The sequence below is a fragment of the Megascapheus bottae genome, chromosome 5 (genome assembly GCF_031878675.1).
Source record: "Megascapheus bottae isolate mThoBot1 chromosome 5, mThoBot2.hap1, whole genome shotgun sequence".
Classification (NCBI taxonomy): domain Eukaryota; kingdom Metazoa; phylum Chordata; class Mammalia; order Rodentia; family Geomyidae; genus Megascapheus; species Megascapheus bottae.
Window position 1 is genome coordinate 80,771,022 of NC_143513.1, and position 20,522 is coordinate 80,791,543.

General features: G+C 43.7%; 1 long non-coding RNA gene across 1 annotated transcript; it reads left to right on the forward strand.

Moving 5' to 3' along the window:
• The first annotated feature begins 17,812 nt into the window (after positions 1–17,812).
• On the forward strand, positions 17,813–20,244 carry LOC150063745 (uncharacterized). The gene is made up of 3 exons (XR_016535578.1): positions 17,813–17,951; positions 18,029–18,156; positions 19,569–20,244. It is a non-coding gene; the product is annotated as an uncharacterized LOC150063745 (long non-coding RNA).
• The last annotated feature ends 278 nt before the right edge of the window (positions 20,245–20,522 follow it).

Genomic DNA, 20,522 nt, shown 5'->3' on the forward strand with positions numbered 1-20,522 from the left:
CTGGTAGTCTAGTTCCCTCTATTGAAGCAGCAGCTCATTTTGCATGCTAGGGAAGATAAAAGGATGCCGTAAAGAAATGCTCGTACCAGGGGTGTATAGAGAAAGCACCAAACAGAGTTCCAACCACAAGGAGATTCCCCAAAGAAGTTAGGCTAAGGATTGAATCTGGATTATGGATGATATGTCAAGTCCTGAACTTGGTAAGGAGAGGAGAAAATGAAATGGAAAGTATCAAGTATGAACACTAGAATCAACTCACCCTGTGGTGCTGTTTCCTTGTTCCTGGCTCTTTCTTTCTGGGGGTGGGGGTGCAGTAGAAACTTGAACTCAGGCCTGGGTACTGTCTCTAATGCTCTACCACTTCGAGCCACAGCTCCACTTCCAGTTAATTGGAGATAAGAGTCTCATGGGCAATTTTCTGCCCTGGCTTCCTTCAAACCACAACCCTCAGATCTCAGCCTCCTGAGAAGCTCGGTGTGAGCCACCAGCACCTGGTTCCTGGCTCCTTTTCAACCCCAGAGCTGTCTTTCTTTCCAACCACTTATCCTATACCTTCATATGACCCCCCAGTGGTAGGTGACCTCCCATAGAGCTTACAATACAGTACCTCTGAAATTTACCTTACGCCTAAGGACAATCTTTTCCCTCATCAACAAAAGACTTCATCTTCCAGTAGAGAATGGAAGGTGGTTTGGTGGTTTTTCCAGGATAACTTCTCTACAATTATTATTTTACTCTCATGTTAAAAAAAAAAATACCTCTTCTTTTGAAGCCCGTGCCATCTGTCTCCCAACAGACTTCCTGCCCGTATCACTGGTGTGCTCTTCTCCACATTCCTAATTCATGTTCTACATCTTCTGAGAACTGGACAACTTGTTCATCACCTTCTGTAGACCACAGTCCCCACATGAGGACAATTCCTTCAACTCAGCCCCTGCTCAGCCCCAATATTCTGACTCCCTTCTCCCTGTTCCATCCCTCGATGGCTATGTCACCTCAGTGGCTCCTTTCTCTCCATCCTGCATCCCACAACTGCCCCTCAGATGACCTCATCTTCTCACCAAAGTAAGAGACATCTGACTGTCCCTGGGTAGTTTTTAATCTGTGTGGTTTTAGACTAAGTCCCTAAGCTGGAGGATCCTCATTCCCACCCACATTCCCCAACAAAATATCCCCACTGATTATTTTTTTGTAGCCTGCATCTCTATAGATTTGCTCTTCTCCACATTTTCTATCCCATAGTCCTACTCCAGATCCTAAATCATTTCTAACTACTGCCTCCCATCACTTCACTAAAATGACCTTCCTTAATGTCCCCAGTTATCTTATAATTACTCAACCATCTCTTCTTATTATTGCCTCTGGACTCCGTGGGCTACCATGCTGGATGGCTAGGACCATCCCTCTTGAAAACATCTCCTCCTTGATCTTCTCTATTTTCTCCACATCTCTTTGACTCCCTTCCTAGCCTCTACCCTGAGTCCTTTCCCTGCACCCACTGTTGAAACCTGATCTGACTCATTAACTCTCTTCTCTTTCACCACAACATGTGCCCAAGTCCTCAGCCATCTCCTGGCAATGAAATCTCTTCTGTCCACTCCTCCTAGCACTCCCCTGAAAGGCTACACTGAGTAAGACAACTGACAAGGTCTGTAGAGCAAGTATAGAATTTTCATCCAGCTTCAGTCTTCACATGTTGCATGCCCTGAGCAAGTTGCTTAGCTTTTCCAAGTTGTCGTTTCTTAATTTGTTTACTCCAATGAGGAGCGTGAAACACATGTTGCTGGAGTATTGCAAGGATGCAAGGAATAAGGTCATACTGCTCAGGCCAAGTAGCGGCTCCTTCACAGATCTTCATTTTCTTCCTGTGGTTTGTACTTGGTCCTTTTGGCTCTCTTGACATTTCTGGAACTTTCCTCTTTCTTGCTAGACCTATGCCAGCCAGACCTCTCACAGTCAAACTCTGGGTCCTGATCTTCTCTGGGCAGATCTGCCCTGCATCCAGCTAAATCCGGAGGTCTAGAGGCTGCAAGTGACTCTTCCTCATAGGTTTTATATTATGACTTCCTTGGAAGAAACACTTGTATGTTCTTTGCATCCTTTGTGAATTTTTCTCATTCTGAGTTACTGAATTATGAAGAAACAAAGTCAGATTTCTCAGTGAGTATATGAACAAAATACTTAACTGAACTTTGGAATAATACTGTTAAACACAAAATGTTGAGGCCCGTGAGGTAATAGCTGGCCCATTAACTCATGTGTTTCTACATGGATAACTATTTTACAGAGAGAATAGGCCACCAAAGGACCTGGATCAAAACTCTACCACAAGTCAAAGATTTGGGTAAAAATGTCAACTTCTTGTATTTATCTGTATTATCTGTTCAATCTGTTCCACCAAAATATTACAACTGGAGTGACATATGATCAACAGAAGTTGGCTTCTCATACCTCTGGAGATGGAGAAGTCCAATAGCAAAGCATCTGACAAGCTCTTGGCTCATGTATGTCTTCATGTGGTGCAGTGGCTGGGGATGACTTAGGCCTCTTTTACTAAAGGCACTAATTCCATTCATGGGACCCCATCACCTCTGAAAGGCCCTACCTCCTAATACCAACGCAAGGGGGCTAGCTGCTCAATACAGGAATCACAGCTATCTGGTGTGAAATCACTGTGGTTGGAATTCCAGGCTCCCTTCTCCATCCATGACCATGACCTTCAGAAGGACCCAGGCTCACCACTTCCCCTGTACACCAACTCTCCATTGAGAGACACTTCTCCTCCTTTGCCCATCCAAATAGCACTGGCTCTGGCCTTAGTTTCCCCCATTGCAGTCCATCTCCTTCTCCAACCACCACTCATTCCTCAAGCCCATGACTCCTAAAGCCTGTGATCCTCTGTGGCCTTGTACTGTCATTTGACAGCTTCCTGTGTGCCCAGCTTCCCAACATCTTGTCACCTTAGTCATCATTGTGTTCTTCATAAGAGTTTACACAGAGCTGAGCACATAGTAGGTGCTCAAATACCTGCTAAACACACTCAAGTAACATAGCCAGGCAGAAAGGGGTGATAGCCTGCTCAGTGCATGGCAATCACTGAAAGTGATTTACACACACACACACACACACACACACACACACACACACACTCAAACTCTGGGAGAGCTGGCCTGCTGACTCAGCCTGGCCCTTCAGCCTGGAGTCCCTGTGGGCCTATAAGCTTCAGTAATTGGCAGTGTTGCTGCTTAAATTTCTGCTGAGTAGAGTCATAAATATTAACCTGAGAATGTAATAGTGAAAGTAGTTCCTTCTTTTTCACATCCCAAACCCAAAATAAGAAATATTAGCCATCACAGATATGGTAGAATATCAATATATTATTAGACATTATGCATATGAGAAAAGTATATTTTTCTGTAAAGTATCTTTAGTGTTTTCCTTGAAGTGGTGGCTAGAAAATGACCTTTAAGTTTGCTGGGACAATGACCAAAGTGTTGCTAAATTAGAAACTTATTTAATGGCTAAGACAGCTTACTTTCAGATTAATTATGGATGCTCTACCATTTCAACATTACATTAGGAAGGAAGCATGTCACCAGCTTTGATCAATGAAGGGAATTCGAGTCTCCGCTGCATCCTTTTAAGATAAACAAGTGGAGATAGCTTTTAGTTGACCAAAATCGAATCTGTGTGGCCAATTTGAAGCTGTGGATTAGAGGACTACAGACTTGTAGTCCTCACTTCCAGAGTACTACAGAGTGTAGAACAGAACCCTAAGCTTGACTGCTCCTCTTGGTTTCTCACCAAGATTTTAAAATACAGAGAGGAATGGTGAGTGAATGCAGCGATAATATTTAATCAGGCAACTTGAGGGGATGGGTAGAGTTGGATAGATAAGGAGATGAGGGAGAATTAAGGTGAAGTGACATTGATCAAGATGTATTGTCCTCATAAATTATCATGTTAAATGAGCACAACTACTTAAAAATAATGTTCACTGTTACATTAAAAAGGGCCAAAGAGAGAAAAGTTGCCTCAAAGAAGGAAGCTGGCATATGAACAAATGGTTTAGCCAAAACACAAACAAATAAAATAAACAAAGATGAGTTTAACATTTCTGTCATGAACCTGGATAAAATTTGTCTGGCGCCTCTGATGCTGCACAGTAACACTTCCTTTGTATTTTGCTTTTATTTTTCTTTATCAGAGTAACACAAATACCTTGTTTAGAGTGTCACATAGTTCTATGAGGCTCATTCAGAAAAATCAACTACTCAATTTTCAGTTTTTGTTCTGTTGTATTTTCTTCGGTGTTTGTCTCTAGGCTTTGAGAGATACTTGCTACTTGAGTCATCAGCAAATTTCCTGTAAGGAGGATTTTTGCTCTGATGAGAGCCATATGGTCTCCGTTACTTAGCATGAAAGCGACATGTAAACAAATGAGTATGGCTGTGTTCCAACAAAACTTTATTTACAAACACAGGCAACTGGCCTGAGGGCCATAGCTTACTCATCCTTGTGCTATTCCTTCAACTTTCATTCTGAATCACTGTCATCTGGCTTCTTCATATGGAAGATGAGGATTAGGCTCTTTCTCAGCCAACAGCTCCTCTCAATAACACCTGTTCCCCCCACATGCCTCAAGATGGATGGCTGACTCTGACTCTGGCTCAGTCAGGACGTAGAGTTTACATGGCGCTGACTTTATGTGTAGTGCTGATAAGTCTAAGCCATGTGGTTTCCATGACATTTCCTTTCTTGCATGGGTTTATACTTTCCTAAACTGTCATCATTATATTACTTTTCCACATGCTTAATAGTCTATGCTTTGACTGTGAATTCAAATCCTCTCCCATTTTAAAACCTTTGCTTCCATGAAAATAAGACCAGCTCTCCCTTTCCTCTTCTTGGAAATACCATCCAAGTGCATTCTTACTAGGTGAGTCATTCACCCTTGTATCTTCATTATCATGCATTCCTTGGCCTCTGGATTGTGTGTGAACCCCTCCTCCTGGCACTCCCCATCTCTTTTCTAATGGAGCTATCATTCTGTGGTTTCCTGAGAAAAGGAGCATGGGAGTTATATTTTCTCAAGTCTGAAACTGTCTTTATTCTCTCTCACACATAATTGAGGTCAGACTGAGTGCAGAATTCTTGGCTATGAATCATTTCCCTTCACAATTTTGAAAGATTCCTTCTATTGTCAGTGCTGTTGTTCTTGAAAGCTCGGTGTCACTCTAATTCCCCACCCTTCATTTGAACACAGTGTTTTTCACTCTGAACACATTTATGTGTTTATTCTTCTCCCTGGCTTTCTGAAATCTCATAAATATCATTTGCTGTGGGTCCATTTAGGCCCTCAGCATGGGAACACTTCGTGGGCCTTCAGTCTGGCAGACCATCTACTTCCCCTCTGATTTTTGAGGACAGTTACCACTATTTCATTTTGTTCTATTCTCTCATTCCAGAACTTGATATTATCAAGATACCAGACTCCAGGAATCAATCCTCTCACTTTCTTGTCTTTTCTCTCATTTGTCCAATTTCTTGGTTATTTCCCCTGACTTCTGACACCTGTGCTCAAATTTACGTTTTGAAAATTCTCACTGTTGGTTAGGTCCTGGATTCTCAAGAGCTCTATTTTTGTCCCATGATTGTTTCCACTGAGTCTTCAGTGTCTGTGTCCTGGGAGACACTGTCACTTGAGTGAGTCTGCTATCTTCTATCCTCCAGAAAGCTGTGTGTCCCCTTCCCCAAGTCTTTATCAGGGCTTCTCCTTTCCATGGGATTTACAAAGAGGCCATAGTGACTGTATATGGCTCTCCCCAATTGGGGAACTTCTCCAGAGCTTTTATTTGGGCCAAGAAAAATGTATAGTGCACATTGGAAAGACTTGCTTTTCAATATTCTGATGCATTAAAGCTACAGATGTGGCTCAAGTGGTAGAGCACTGGCCTAGAAAGCACAAGACTCTGAATTCAAATCCCAGTAGTGCAAAATAAAGTAAATGAAACTAGAGATCTAGTCTTATTTTTAGCTTACTTTACAAAAGGATTGTTTGATAAATTAAAGAATGTCATTAACTGGTTAACGAAGGCATTTTTTTCGAATGGCAAGCTGACTAATTATGAAAATAAATTTCATGCTTAAAAACCATGTAGTTTTCTTCCTTCATCATCTTTGAGTTGACAAGGAAGCTCAGGACAGAAGATAGAATTCAACATAGTTGTATAGGAGCTGTATGTTATATATACTACTACCCATGGACATAATTATAATGATCAGATGGATGTGTCTTCATTACAGGAAACATGTAAAAATAAAAACGATGACAGAAGTTTGAAAATCACTTGCATTCTGAGCTGGCCATGGTAGCAGGTGACTGTAATCCCAGAACTCAGGAAGCAGAGATGGGAGGATACAGACCAGCTTAGACTACATATCAAGTCCAGGCCAGCCTCGGATGCATAGAATTAACAACGTGACACATTATTCATTTTGCACATATGTAGAAAAGAACTACTATACCTATCTATGAATTTCTAGTACTAGGATTTGAATTCAAGGCCCCTACCACCTAAGCTTTTGTTTTAGTTTATTTTTTCAGATGGAGTGTTACTTTCCTGCCCAGCCTCAGCCCAGTAGAGTGATCCTCCATCTGTGCTTCCTGCATAACTGGAATTAGACATGTGCCCTACTATGCCCAGCTATTTCATTTTTAAATTAAATTCATTTTTAAATTTAAATTCATTTTAAATTTTTATATAGATCCAGTGTTTTGGGGTTTTTTTTGCCAGTTGTGAGGCTTGAACTCAGGGTCTAAGCAGTCCTTGGACTTTCTCAAGACTAGAGCTCTACCACTTGAGCCTCAGCACCACTTTAGCTTTTTTCTAGGTATGTGGTACTGAAGAATCAAACCCAGGACTTCGTGCATACTAGGCAAGCACTCTACCACTAGGCCAAACTCCCAGCCTAGATCCAGTTTTTAAAGTTTGATGCATATACCTTCATTTGCTGGAATACACTGCGGTAATAGGCTTAAGTGCCTTTATCCTTTAAGCACATTCATGTGTTGAAGAATGATAGGCCTATTCTGTATAGTTTATATTCGGTCTAGGCACACAGCCATTAGGCACAATTCATTTTACAGTGAACCTTGCCTGTGTGACATGCCTGTAGGCCTTAAATGGGAAAAAGTAATTTTATTTGATCCTTTCAGTTGAGATGGAAATGTTGTATCTGATTATAGAAAGAAAATTCATGGATTTTTCTCATTCATGTGCATCTTTAATATATATTTATTACTTATATATATTTGTTACTTATATATCATATATATACCTTACATATACACATATATGACTAATATATGTACATATATGTTTGTGCATGTGTCTCTGTATCTATTTATATAATACATATAAATGTATATGTGTATGTGTGTATATATACACATATATATGTTATCTTTCCAACCTACCTAAAGTTCCATTCTTGGAAATTTGGAATTTCATAAATATACTTGGGTTTTTTGAGTCCTAGTCTCTCTTCCACCAAAACAAATTCAGTATAAAAATCTATGGAACTAAGAAAATATTTCTTTAATAGCACAGTTTCTGAAAGTAACATCCAAGCCAATGTATATTCAGGGAGGTGTCTGTGCTTCATGTCACAAGCATGGACCAACATCCCGTCTCTTGCCTGAAGACATCTACTCCTCACCAACCCCAAGGAATCTATCTGAAAACAAGAAGAAAATTCACTGCTGGGAAGGCAGAAAAGTTGGAGAGACATAAATGAGGAGAACCTGACAGGGACCCAGTCTCAAGAAGAAAGTTTTAGGAATAAAGAATAGGGAAACTAACCAGAGCAGCAGAGATCAGAAATCAGAAACTGGGCCTAGACCACAGGAAAGGCAGGCCAGCATCAGTAAGGAAAATGTCTTCTGCCTGAGCACATAACTGGTACCAGACCCTAGAAAGGAATTCGAAGTTGATATGGTATGTCTTGGGGATGTAAGGATTTCAGAAATAGAAACTTAGGCCGAGACAATACCCACTCAGGTCCTATCTGCACTCACAGCTCTAATGGAGACCATTGGCTACAATCTCACTTGAATTAGAAGACCGTTCAGGGAGGAATGTTCGAGGCAGAAGGTCTGAGAACAGTAAGCACAGGCAGGTAGAAGTGTCTGGCAAGAGAGCAAATACCAGTAAGATCCAGAAGTCAAAACTCCTATTTCAGGGGAATCAAGAGCCTAAAGGCTCAGAAGGCACCAGTGTGCAGGGAAAGACAACTCACTTTAGGACAACAAACAAAGAAATAAAAATTGGAAATTCCAACCCAAATGACTGCCTAAGTGGTGCTTAAAGGTTTGTCTGCTTTTGAATGGGATCTAGAATAATTCTGCCTCATTTGGTAGCCTATACACATATATATTTGTTTTCTGAGACCAGGATAGAGGCATTAAACAGCTCCATTGAGCCCAACCAGTACACGCACATAACAAGAAATGTCTTCTTCAGCAATGTTTAAAACATGGTGTCCATCTCCTAGTGATGGAGATGCAGAAAATAAGCCAGTCTTCCTGTAGTACACGCCACCACTGTACCCAACCTTCATGCAAAAGCCCACTTGGAGACTCCATGCCCCTGGCATTTATTTGTAGCCCAATGTTGCTATAACAATAAAACACTGGTTTTCCATGAGCACATGTGATGCCAAGAATGCTTGTTTGTCGGGAGGAATAAGTGGTCCTTTCCTCAAAGTCCTGTGGAGCCCTTCAGCTCGGGAGCCTGGTAGAGATGACCCTCTCGAGAGAGGCAGTCTCCCATGGACCTTCAGTACCAAGAGACATTTTTGCAGATCATTTGACTGCTTGACAAATACCTAAGCTAGTTGGCTTCTGTTCCACACTCAGCAAACTGTCACAAAGATCTGTCACCCTGCTGTTGCCTGCTGATGCCTCCCCCTGCCCCTCCCCTTCCTCATTTCATTAGCAATCTGAGTGTTTGCACCCTTCAAAGTCAAAACTAGGGATGTTAATGAACATAACCCATCTGTGTAGCTCATGTGGCTTGTTTTTCGCTCTAATACATCTAGTGATCACCAATAAACAAGGGAAAACTACCATCTATAGGAATCTGAAAGATCTGAATCAGATGATAGTCAGAAGGGGCCAAAAACTTCTTACACTCAAGTGGGTGTTCCTACTACCCACTGTATGGACACGTAGAGCCCAGGAAAGGTCACTTACTTCAAAGCATTCACATGAGGTCTGGTTCTGACAAAGCAGATGGCATGGCGTGTAAATCATCACAATAGTGTGAGTCCTTACTAATGAGCTTCATGGTCCGAATGGTAATTAGAGGGGTTTTTTCCTCCATTAGGAGTTGCGAGACTCATCAAGATTCTCCATTCCACTTTTCAGTTTGCATCTCCACATGACAAGGAGTTATTACAACAGAGTGGAGAGAAAGGCATATTGCCCTCTCTCTCTCTGAAACTGAATAAATGGTCAGGGAAAAGCATAAAACTGTTTTCCTGTTGTCTTGGTTTTCTAAGGAGGAGCTACATTTTCCAAGTTATCGTAGCAAAGCCATCAGGAAATTCTCTACTAGAGCCTCCTCTCCAGAAGGGTTTGTTTTAACAAGTTCCCTGTAGGGTGCTTTTTATCTTTTTTAATTGCTTTATAAGCTATTCTCAAGGAGTTTGTGCCCAGATAGTATTTGTCAATGTAGAGCATTTGTCAATGAATAGAGAAGCTGATGAATTGGCTATTAACATAGATAAGAAAGTGTATTGATTAAATTGGCTTTTCATTTAATAATATGCTTGACAGGAAAAAAATGCATGGAAAATATACTCAGGAATGTTAACTTATATATGTTAACATACATATTTCATTAAGACTGTTACACCTGTCATTGTAGCAAAATAAATCAAGGCCAGGCCCAATGTCTTTATTATAAAAATTACTTCAAAGGAATTTTTTATAACTTGCCCAATACAAAATTAATCATGATATCAAAATCTTTTGCCTTTTCAGTACCTCTAAATTAATGGGACAAAATAGATGACCCAGACGTAAAGCCCCTATAGCCATGTAATATTTGCTAAGGAAGAAGAAAACACAGATTGAAAAAAAAAATACAGTGTCTTCAACAAATGGTGCTGGCAAAATTGTCTATCCACATTCAGAAAAAAGAAGCTAGAGCCTTATATTTCACCTTGCACCAGAATTGATCCAAATGGATCAGAGTTCAGTGTAAGGCCAGAAACCATGAAAATATTACAAGAAAGGATGGGAGACACACAAGGGCTTTGGGCATGGATGGAAAGTTCCTAAGTAAAGATTCAATCACTGTATCTCTTATGAGGCTCCTGAATAAGGGCTGGTGGTAGAGCATTTGCCCAGCATGCCTAAAATCTTAGATTTGAATCCCAGCAACATAAACTAAAATCGAATGCAGTGAAATATAGAATAGAATAGCCTCATGAGTGGAATATCTCTGCTAAACACAACTATGCTTTTGTAGTTTGTATTTAAGTGAGCACCTTCTTTTTCCTAGTTTCCTTCCCCAGGACACACACATTCCAGGTGTTACATATGCCTTGGGGCCTCTCGTCTTCTTTATGGACAGCCTAGACAGTAATGGATGTGGGGTGGTGAGCTGAGATAAAACAAAGAATCACTTGGTTTTCCTTCCTCCACCATACCTTTGCTAGGAAAGCGACTGCCTTATAGCGTTCTCAATCTAGACTGAAACATGTGTAAAATTAACCTAATATTGATAGAAAATAAGGAAGGGTTGTCCTGAAAACTTCTTCATAAAGATCTGTCTGTGACGGTGTGCTAAGTTGTGAATCAATGTGTGTGGATGACTTATTAGCCAGGGCAGACCAGGCCATGCCTGTGTTTTCTAAATAGACAAGGCTTCTTCTAACAATGAGAGGCACATCTGTCCAGAGATGCAGGAAACTGCCTGGGAAAAGGACAGCCCTGAAGGAGCCAGTGTGACTCGGTGGGGCATGCGTGGCCAAGGGATGAGATCTGAAGGCTTGGAAAGAGAATTTGGCCTTTGATTTAGTAAGCCTTGGAAAACTATTGAAAATTTTTTTAGTCATCAGAGTGCAACTTAGGCAGTACAAGCAGGAGAAAAAAGTGGGCAATTCCCACCAGTGTCAAGGGTTAACAATCCAGACACAGAAGCCCATGGAGGCAGTAAAGGAAGCGTTTGTCTCTGACTTTGTTCTTTGTGGCTATAGGGCCAGAAAGACCTGAGGGCAGCCTTCAGGAAGCTGGGTTCAGGGTGAACAGAGGGGGAAAGGGGCAGAGTGGAGTTTTCTCCAAGCTTTGCTTTCTGGAAGTAAAAGATTATATATCATCGTCATATGTAACAGAGGAGATTACTTATCAACGGACCTCAGTTATCTTCCATTTGAAGGACATGATTTAGCTAGGTGCCAATGGCCCCCACCAGCAATCGCAGCTGCTCGGGAGGCTGAGATCCGAGAATCACAGTTTAAAATCAGCCCAAGCAGACAAATCTGTGAGATTCTTATCTCCAGTTAACCTGCAAAAAGCCAGAAGTGAGAGTATAGCTCGAGTGATAGGGTTTCAAACAGGAGAGGCCACAGAATAAGGAACCCTGTAGAGCGAGGTTGAGATCAGGCAGGGTGTGGACAACAATTCTAGCCTTCACACCCCAGAGAAACTGCGGGGGCAGCTTCATATGCATAGTCACCAATAGAAAGCCAGGCTTGCCCTGTGCTTTGGTCTTGTGTGCCCGCTGTTGTGGAATGCGGTCTGTGTCTGCTTCACAGTCATTGCCACCTTCCATTTGGGGCTAGGGCAAGAAATGCTAACACTTTTCTAGGGGGAAAAGTCCCTCCATCTATGGGGGCTGTGGTGGGTCTGTGGGCCCCTAGCTGCCTGTGTGTGACCAACCGCAAATGTCTTGCATGAATGCTTTGCCTGCCACCTTTGGTGGCATAATATAGCCTTCACCTCTCTACTGCCAAGAAGGATCATCTTAGCATTTCAGATTCTACTCCACATCTCCATTCTCCCTGCATCTCTCTGAGTGCTTGTCTGTAGCCTCCTTTTAGCATCCTTGCAGAGGACAATAATAGCAGGTTATTATTGTTCCCTATTATCACCATGTAATTAGAGAACAAAACTACAAGTGCCATTTAACCAGCCTTATTTAGTACAGCGCTGCTATAAATTGCCTCACTGTTTCAGAGCCAGTCAGATCACACCTCCACATCCACAAGAGATGCCTTATTCCACCTCCGATTCCAGATGTGTACTGGGTGGAGCAGGCGACGCCATTTCCCCAACCCCAGAGGGGCTGCCATGTCTCCTGGAACCTCTGTTAGAAGTGCTCATCTCTGTAACTATTTCTCTTTGGCAATTTACATGTAGTCTGGATAGAATATTTTGTTTTTATTGCTTCACAAAATCTATCTGCCTCCCTTGTCTGTTTCGTAGTCAGACTTCCATGACATAATGAAATGCCTAAAATAACTAACTTATAAAAGGTAATCATGATTTTGCCTCAACTTTGATATTCCAGTTCAAAATGAGGGTAAAAAAAAAAAAAAAACAGGACCCATTGCTTTGGGCCTCTGGTAGGGGTGGCAGATGTCCATAGCAGGAAATGTGTATCAAAGCAAATTGCTCACCTCGTAGCCAGGAAGCAAAGAAAAAGAGGAAGTAAATATCAGTCCACAATCCCTTTCAAGGGCACACCCCCACTGACCTAAAGTCCTCCCAGGAGGCCCTACCTCCTAATGAGTCACCGCCTCCCAGTGACAACGCCCTAAGGACCTGGAGAGACTGTATCACAAGGACCATGGGGTTCTTTAGGGAACTCATAGCCCAACTATTACATCACAGAAACTCAAAGGTTACAGCAGAAGAGGAGAAATTGACCTCAAGCCTCAAGCCTGCATCCACTCACACAGCCCTTCCAACCCTGGTCCAACACAACTTCTAACACAGAGTCCAAGGGTGAAATATCTGTGTGAAAACACTAATTGTGCTTACACAGGAGATACACAGGGCCTTGGAAAGTTGAAAAGGAATGTCCTGCCTAACTGAGCACCTCAATGCCAAGCACACAGGAAGCAAACAGGGACTGCCAACAAGAGAACAAGGAAAGGTTATTCAGAGCCAGCTATAACACATCTGCCACCATTGCTGTGTTTGCCAGAAGCCCAAATGCAAGCTGTGGAAGGGAAGCTTTGCCCAGGGAAGGGGAGCCACTCAGGTGTGGCTCTCACCTGGGGTCAATGTCCTGAGGAAGCTGGCAGAGGCTCATGGGAAGGACTGGCTGGTTTGTGATGGGTCCATTTGAGAACTAGGACAAAATCTAAGGAATGTGGCATGCGTTGAGGAAATCCTGACCATCTGGACTCAGAGTTCTGTTGTCACTTCCAGTTTGGCTGCTGTCTATTTGTATATCCAATGTGTCTAGCCAATAGACTTAGGGCCATTGACTTATAAGGAGAAATTTTACAGAGCCTGGATAAACAGAGGCAGCATGAAGTCTGACAGAGGTCTCTGCCACCCTTAACCAAGGCTGTGTCAGAGGCTTCATCCACGAACTCCTCACTTAATCCAAGCTTGATTTGTCATGAAAGACTCAAACCACCTGAAGGAATCAAATGGGCCCCATTTCTATCTCTTTTTCTCTAGGTACTTAAGTTTGGGTTGTCCTAGAACTGTTGATCTTGAAGCCTAGACCAGAAAACCCAGTAGCTGTCTCATACCAAAGATTCTGACTGACCTTACAGAAATTAGCTAGTATTTATAGAATCCACTGGAAGCAGCTTCCAGTGTCCATTTTTAAGTTATTAGCAAGTTGGTTAAAAAAATTCACACTCCATTTTAATGTGACTTAAGTGATGACATATTTTTAATTTGATACGTTTTAAATTCCACTCCGCTACTAATAAAATACAGTCCTGTATTATACGTACTAAACAAACAGAATTCTCTAGACTGTAAGAAAATTTTCACACATCAACGTCAATCAGACATTGAAATGAGCTCTCCCAGGGAAGAGTGAAGAACAACATTACTCACGTTATTTACCACTAAACCAGGTCATCAGTTTATCTGTCTTTTTGTCATTGGGCTATTTCCAGTGATAATTTAGCCTTAGTACTGAAGACAGAAAAGAGAGATTCAATTTGCTAGAATGAAATGGGGCTTAGACACACACACACACACACACACACACACACACACACTAAAAAGGCTAGAGCTGTGATTCAGCAATAGCACACCTGGCTTAGCAAGTGGCAGGCCCTGTGTTCAATCTGTACTATTATCACCATCACTACCACCACCCTGGGGGGGGCGGGGGCGGGGAAGAAGAGTTGAGGAAGTAGTTTGCACTATGTATAAGAGTCAGATGACCCTGGGTTGAAATTTCTGTTCTGCCGCTTCTTGCCTTTTGTTCCTGGCTTCTGCCCCTGTCCAAGGAAAGCTGATAACAGGCCTGCTGGATTGGACTGTTGAGAAAATGGCACACAGTAAAGCATGCAATGTGTGCGGCATGTGGAGCAGACAAAGGAGTGCTGGAAAGCTCACAGGGCCCAGACTGGCCTGGCTTGCTTTGCTCACTCTGTTGTGCGGGAATAGCACATGCCATGACACATGAATGCTTGTGGTGTGGATATTTCAGTGGACGGCAGCCTCCCTGATGTTATTCTTTCATATCCCTTGATATCTTCCTGGCTCTGCCATCTCCCATCAGGCCTCTGTGTGTTGATTGTGTTTTATAAGAGCTGGTGCTGTGCCTGGCACTTATCTTGGCATCACTTTGGAAAAAGGTGCAGGGCTGCCTAGTGCAGTAGAAAGGAGAAAAGGCAAATCGTAGACAATGGGAAGGAAAAGAACATTCCATTATCTTCTGCAACGGAGGGAAGTCAGAATGTCAGCAACGGCGTAGACCTGTGTTCAACATCTTCACAAGTCCGAAGGAGGCAACAGCCTCCAGGACGAAAGCAGAGATTGTGCCAGGTCTTTAACCAGAATCTGGGTCCTAAGCCTCATGCAGAAGGCTGTAGGCTTGCCTTCGACATGCCAGCTGTGCATACAGGTGCACGCATGTGCAGTGCGTACATACATACTCAGTACATACGCTGTGCTCCAGATGCAGACCACAGTGAGCTTGTGTTGGACTCAGAACTCAGATGGTTAGAGTTTATGTTATCAAGCCCCTCATTTTTTTTAGGTGACATTAAGGGATGGGAAGAACATTATAGAACATTCTGGTGTCTTCTCCTACTACTGGGGTTTGAATAGAAGAGTATAAAGTAACTTGAAATAACTGTCAAAAGTTTGTCCCAGTGGGTCTCACCTCTAATCCTAACTACACTCAGGAAAATGAAATCAGGAGGATCACAGTTCAAGTTGACTATTTGGCAAATATTACGCAAACTCCATCTCAATAGAAAAAGGTGCATTGAAAGGCTGAGATTAGAAGCAGTTCGATCCAAGAAAAAAAAAAGGTTGTGAGACACCCCCCCCCCTCCCGCATCTCAGCCCATAGAAAGCTGGGTACTGAGCCCCTGTCTTCCCAGCTACTTGGGAAGTCTCAATAGGAGGATTATCATCCAAGCTTGCCTAGGCAAAAAGTGAAACTACTTCAACAACCAGCCAGAACCAAAGGGGCGAGAGGTGTGGCTCAAACAATAACCTTGAGTTCAAAATCCCAGTATCAGAAGAAAAAAAAAGAAAGAGAAACACATCAGCAAAACAAAAGCTGCCAGAAATACCAAGAAAACCTCAGACAGCCTCCCCTGCCAGACAGAAACTCAGCCCTAACTTGAGAAGTTCAAGAGGAGGCTGGAGGCTGGACCATACAAAGCCCTGCTGGAGACCCCAGAAATCCTTGGGAGGAAGAGGGGATCTCCTGAAATGATTTTCAGCTGCTGATGTCAAGGCTCATGTTTTGCACCCCAGGCCAGAGTTTACAGATGAAAAGAACCTCTTGTCCCGATTTAAGGAGGATCCCCTAGAGTTGAGGAGCCAGGGTCTCCTCTTTGTGTTCTGCCCTCGGCCAAATTCCCTCTTCTGCATTGTGTCTGGAGGGAACAGAAGAATGACTAAGCTGATTTGTATTCTGCCAAGCAAGGAAAGATATAATTAACACTGCTGCTGGACTCTGCAAAGCCCATGGGAAAGTTCCAGAAGCAGAGGCACCCTGCGGTGCCAGGCAATGGCAGAGGGCAGCAAAGGTCACTACTCTCTAATCCCAGTGTCCTCTTTCTAAAGTCTGCTATTAAATAAAGAGGAAAGGAGGCTAAGCTGGCTGGGCCCCACCGCCCTGAGGTGAGAGAGAGGATGGAGCACTGCTGCTGGGCTCTTCCCCTGGCTTCTCACATGTTGATGAGCTTGACAGGGCCTCATAACACCTACCAGCTCAGACAAGAGCTCCCAAGACTCCAGGAAGGAGCAAGTCCAACGGCTCTATCACCCACACACACCCAGCCTACGACTGAGCATCTGTGGACAGACAAGTCAGGCAGAGTCAACAGCATTCCATGAACTGAACAGGAGAGGCAGGTGTCAGACCTCAGATTACTGATCTAAGAGAAGCAGAGAAATTTGTCTGGAAGTAGCTCTCTCTTCTCCTCTAGTGTCTCACTTTCATTTGGAGAGACTATTTTGCAAAGCTTCATAGAATTGTATCTGACTGTAGCCTTTTTTTTTAATGCAATGGTAGTATTCCCTTACATTTTCAATTATTATTTTACCTTTTTTACTTTCCTGACTGTAACACAGGAGTGCTTGTAGTCTCCTAACTTGAGGCTTCCAGGTCTATTGTGTAGATGAATTCAGAGGCCTGGCCCCTCAGAGGCCTGGCCCCTCCGCCTCCTCCTCTCAGTTGGATTCACTGACTGTCTTCCTTCCCTGACCTCTGTCTAGTCATCAATAGTGTTTGACTTAAATACCAACCTTTCAGACAAGACCAGCTTCATCTGTTCATTTATTCTTCAAACTCGTAAAGAAGATGAGGTTGAATCCAGGGTCCTGAGTGTCTCTGTTTCTATTATGTCACAGAGCTGAGATTAGGAGTTCATGAACTCAGCATAGAAATATAGTTGTGTACGTGAGCATAGTTTGATTCCAGGCTCTATTTAATAGAAGGATGGTACTAATTAAATGATAGGATAGCACTGAATCTAGTTCTATCTAGAAAAAATATGGAAGGGGAAAAAAGTTGAAAATGGATAGTAGCAAGAGGAAGGAAGCCACGGATGTGCTGGGGGCTAAATGGTCTCTTTCATTAATTCGTGGTGATGGTTTGGGTTGTTGTGGGAGGATTTTAGGATCACTTGAGGCTTTTGCTGTTTTGTTTTGTTCTTGTGCTTGAACTCAGGGCCTGTGCACTGTCCTTTAGCTTTTTCACTCAAGGCTCATGCTCTACCACTTGAGCCATAATTCTACTTCCACAGACTTTCCTTCCCAGACTGGCTTTGACCTGTGGTGTTCACATCTCAGCCTCCTGTGAAGCTAGGATTAAAAGAATGAGCTATGGGGGTCTCACATCTATTGCTTCTAGGATCTGGTTAACCAGTGGGAGAGTATGCAAGTGCTAACTAGATTGCAGCTAACCCACAATTCCTGTTCAGCTGGGGGGAAAAGAAAGAAGTCAGGAAAAACTTATTGGGAACCATCATTAAATACTCTGCCATAGAACCTGGGTCCAAAAGAAAGCACACCCATCTTCCTTGGGAAGCAATTAAAAGTTACTAATTTCACTTCACATTTCCTGTGTTTTCAGAGACAGAACACTCAAGTACATTGCCAGATTTTCAATAGTGAAGAAAATCTCTGCTCAATAGGAGACTTTGGGTGAATCCGTTCACTTCTCTCAACACTGAAAATGTCCAGGGCAGAACAGCTGAGCAATCGCTCTCTCCTACAGGTGACTCTAAGGGTCAAGTGAGGTGACACCCATGAGAGTGGCTAGATGAGAAATAATCTTTCATTCCATCCTTCAAGTGCTCATTCGCCATGGGCTGGTGACATCCACCTTTGATCCTCAGAAGGCCTCAGCCTGGACAGGAAAGTCTAAGAGCTTTGCTTCTCCAGTTAACCACCAGAAGGCCAGAAGTGCACATATGGCTCAAGTAGGTAGAGCATTATTAGCCTTTAATGAAAAAGCTAAGGGGCAGAACCTAGGCCTTGAGTTCAGGTCCCACTACCACCAACACACACACACACACACACACACACACACACACACACACACTCCTTGATCTGCTGCAGGATTCCGGCACTGTGCATTTCTGCTCGTTCCTTCCTGGCACTGCAGCAGCCCATCAGTCCCTGAAGGACGCCCTCCTTCCTCTTTGGGGAAAGCCCTCTACTTGTGAGTCCATGCACCCTCCTCTTGCCCTGACCTATTTCCAGCCTCCAGACAGGGGCATCAGGCCACTTCTTCTGTAGCACATTGCCCTCCCCCAGAGAGTTTGGTGGTCTCCAAACCTATATCCCCAGCACTAAGCCTGTGAGGTCAGCCCTGAGCCTGCAGGGTATTGGATACTGACTGCATGAAGCCAGACATGGAAAGCACTGCTTTCACACCAGGTCCATTTTCTTTGCTCTTCTCACAGCAGCAGCAGAGCCTGCCCCCTTCTCTTCTGCTTCTTGTCCATCTGTCTCTCTGAGCTTTGTGACATCTTCTAGTCTCCTGCATAGAAATCCTCTCGTTCCACTGTGGAGACTAGAAAGCCATGGGATTTATGCATGGCTGGTCAGCTGTTGGCCCTGACCAGACTTCGGGGTCAGTGTGGCACATGGCGTTTCTGACATGGAGGAGAAAGAGAAGCAACTGATCACAAGGACTTTTCTTTTGGTCAGTCGTGGGACTTGAACTCAAGCCCTGGGCACTATCCCTGGGTACCTCTGCTCAAGGCTAGCACTCTACCACTTTGAGCCACAGTGCCACTTCCCACAAGGACTTTAAAATTCTTTAAACATGATCAGTGCCTTCCGTATGATGGCTTTGTTGGACTGTTTTATTCTACAAAGTTCTTAATATAAAATTACATGGGTTTTGACTGACAGGCACCACCATAGTCATCACACAGAAGATTTCCACAATCCCCAAATTCCCTGGGGTCCTCGTGATCACCCTCCCCTCTCCCTCAGCGCATTAGGCAGCTCCTGTCCTGCAGGTTTCCTTTTCCAGAATGTTGTATGTTCTGTGAACGGAGAAGTACACTACATCAGCCTGAACATTGAAAAGACTGTGTATTTAAACAAATAGTACAGGATGACCCCGCTTCTTAGTAGGGGAGGGGGGCCTTGGCACTTATAATCTGATTTGAACTGTGGGTCCTAGTCTTTTAGCCCCACATATGTCCTACCAAAAATCCAGGTGTGCTGTGATTTGGAGACGATGGAATGGAATAGGAGGAGCCTTTGGAAAGGTCAAGCTGCTCCTTTCTACTTTTCTCCATTGCCAAAACTTCCTCTCCCCTCTCAGCCCTCCTGTGTCTCCCACTCTGCAAACTCTTATCTCTGGCTTCTTCAATAGTTTGACGAGGGGCTGTGGGACCAGCAGGGAGGCAGAGGAAGCAGTGTGCCCAGCAAACACATCTTCTCACCTCTTCCCTACTACCCCGCTTTGGCTTTCTTTGAGACATAACCAAGTGATTGTGAAGGAGGATACCAGAATGCCCCAATGTTCTTGGGAAGTGTGAGATTGATGGAACCCTTCGCAAAAGAGAGCCGAAGAAGAAGTAGGAGAAAACCAAAACAACCACCAAAGGGGCCTTTGCACAATCAGAAAAAGCGAGTCTCAGGCAGGAGAGAGCCTGTACTCTAAGAGCAAAGGGGTTACTTCACCCCAATAGACAAAAGAGCCCTCCCAAGCAAAGAGACCACCCTGAGTTCAACAAAGATCAGACCCCGTCTCTGGTTCTTCCTCTGCCAAGAACATCAAGGCAGGGCATCCACTCTCCACCAGCCCCATTATTATTCACATCATCTACTGCAGCATGAGATTTCATCAGAGTGAAAACGGGATGACCAACAAAGTTTTTGTCCAAAGGCTGGCAGCAGCTCAGAGCCTTCCCTCCACTTAGGATCAGCCTGACCCTGATAAGAGCAACAGTCACAGGTCAACAGAAGCCCACTCCACCTGAGCTTGTGCACTGTCAGATTAGACTCGATTTCTTTAGCATTAAAATACAAAGCAAAGCAAAACTCCAGTCCACGTATTACGCTTCTCCTTGCATACTCTCTGCGGTGTGGCAGCCTCTCTGTAGACAGATCTCTGCCATGGCACTAGGACTCCACTCCGGGTTTTCTCCCCCCCTTCACCTGCCTCTCGGTAGAGTTTTGAGCCTGCCAGGAACCGCCAGCAGGAATTCCAACAGCAGGCGACAAAGGAGCTGCACTGGGGACCTCTGAAGTCCACCCAGTGGAAAATCCACCTGCCCGGCAAAGGCAAGGACACACCTGGGCCTGGCTGACTGACAGGAAGAAG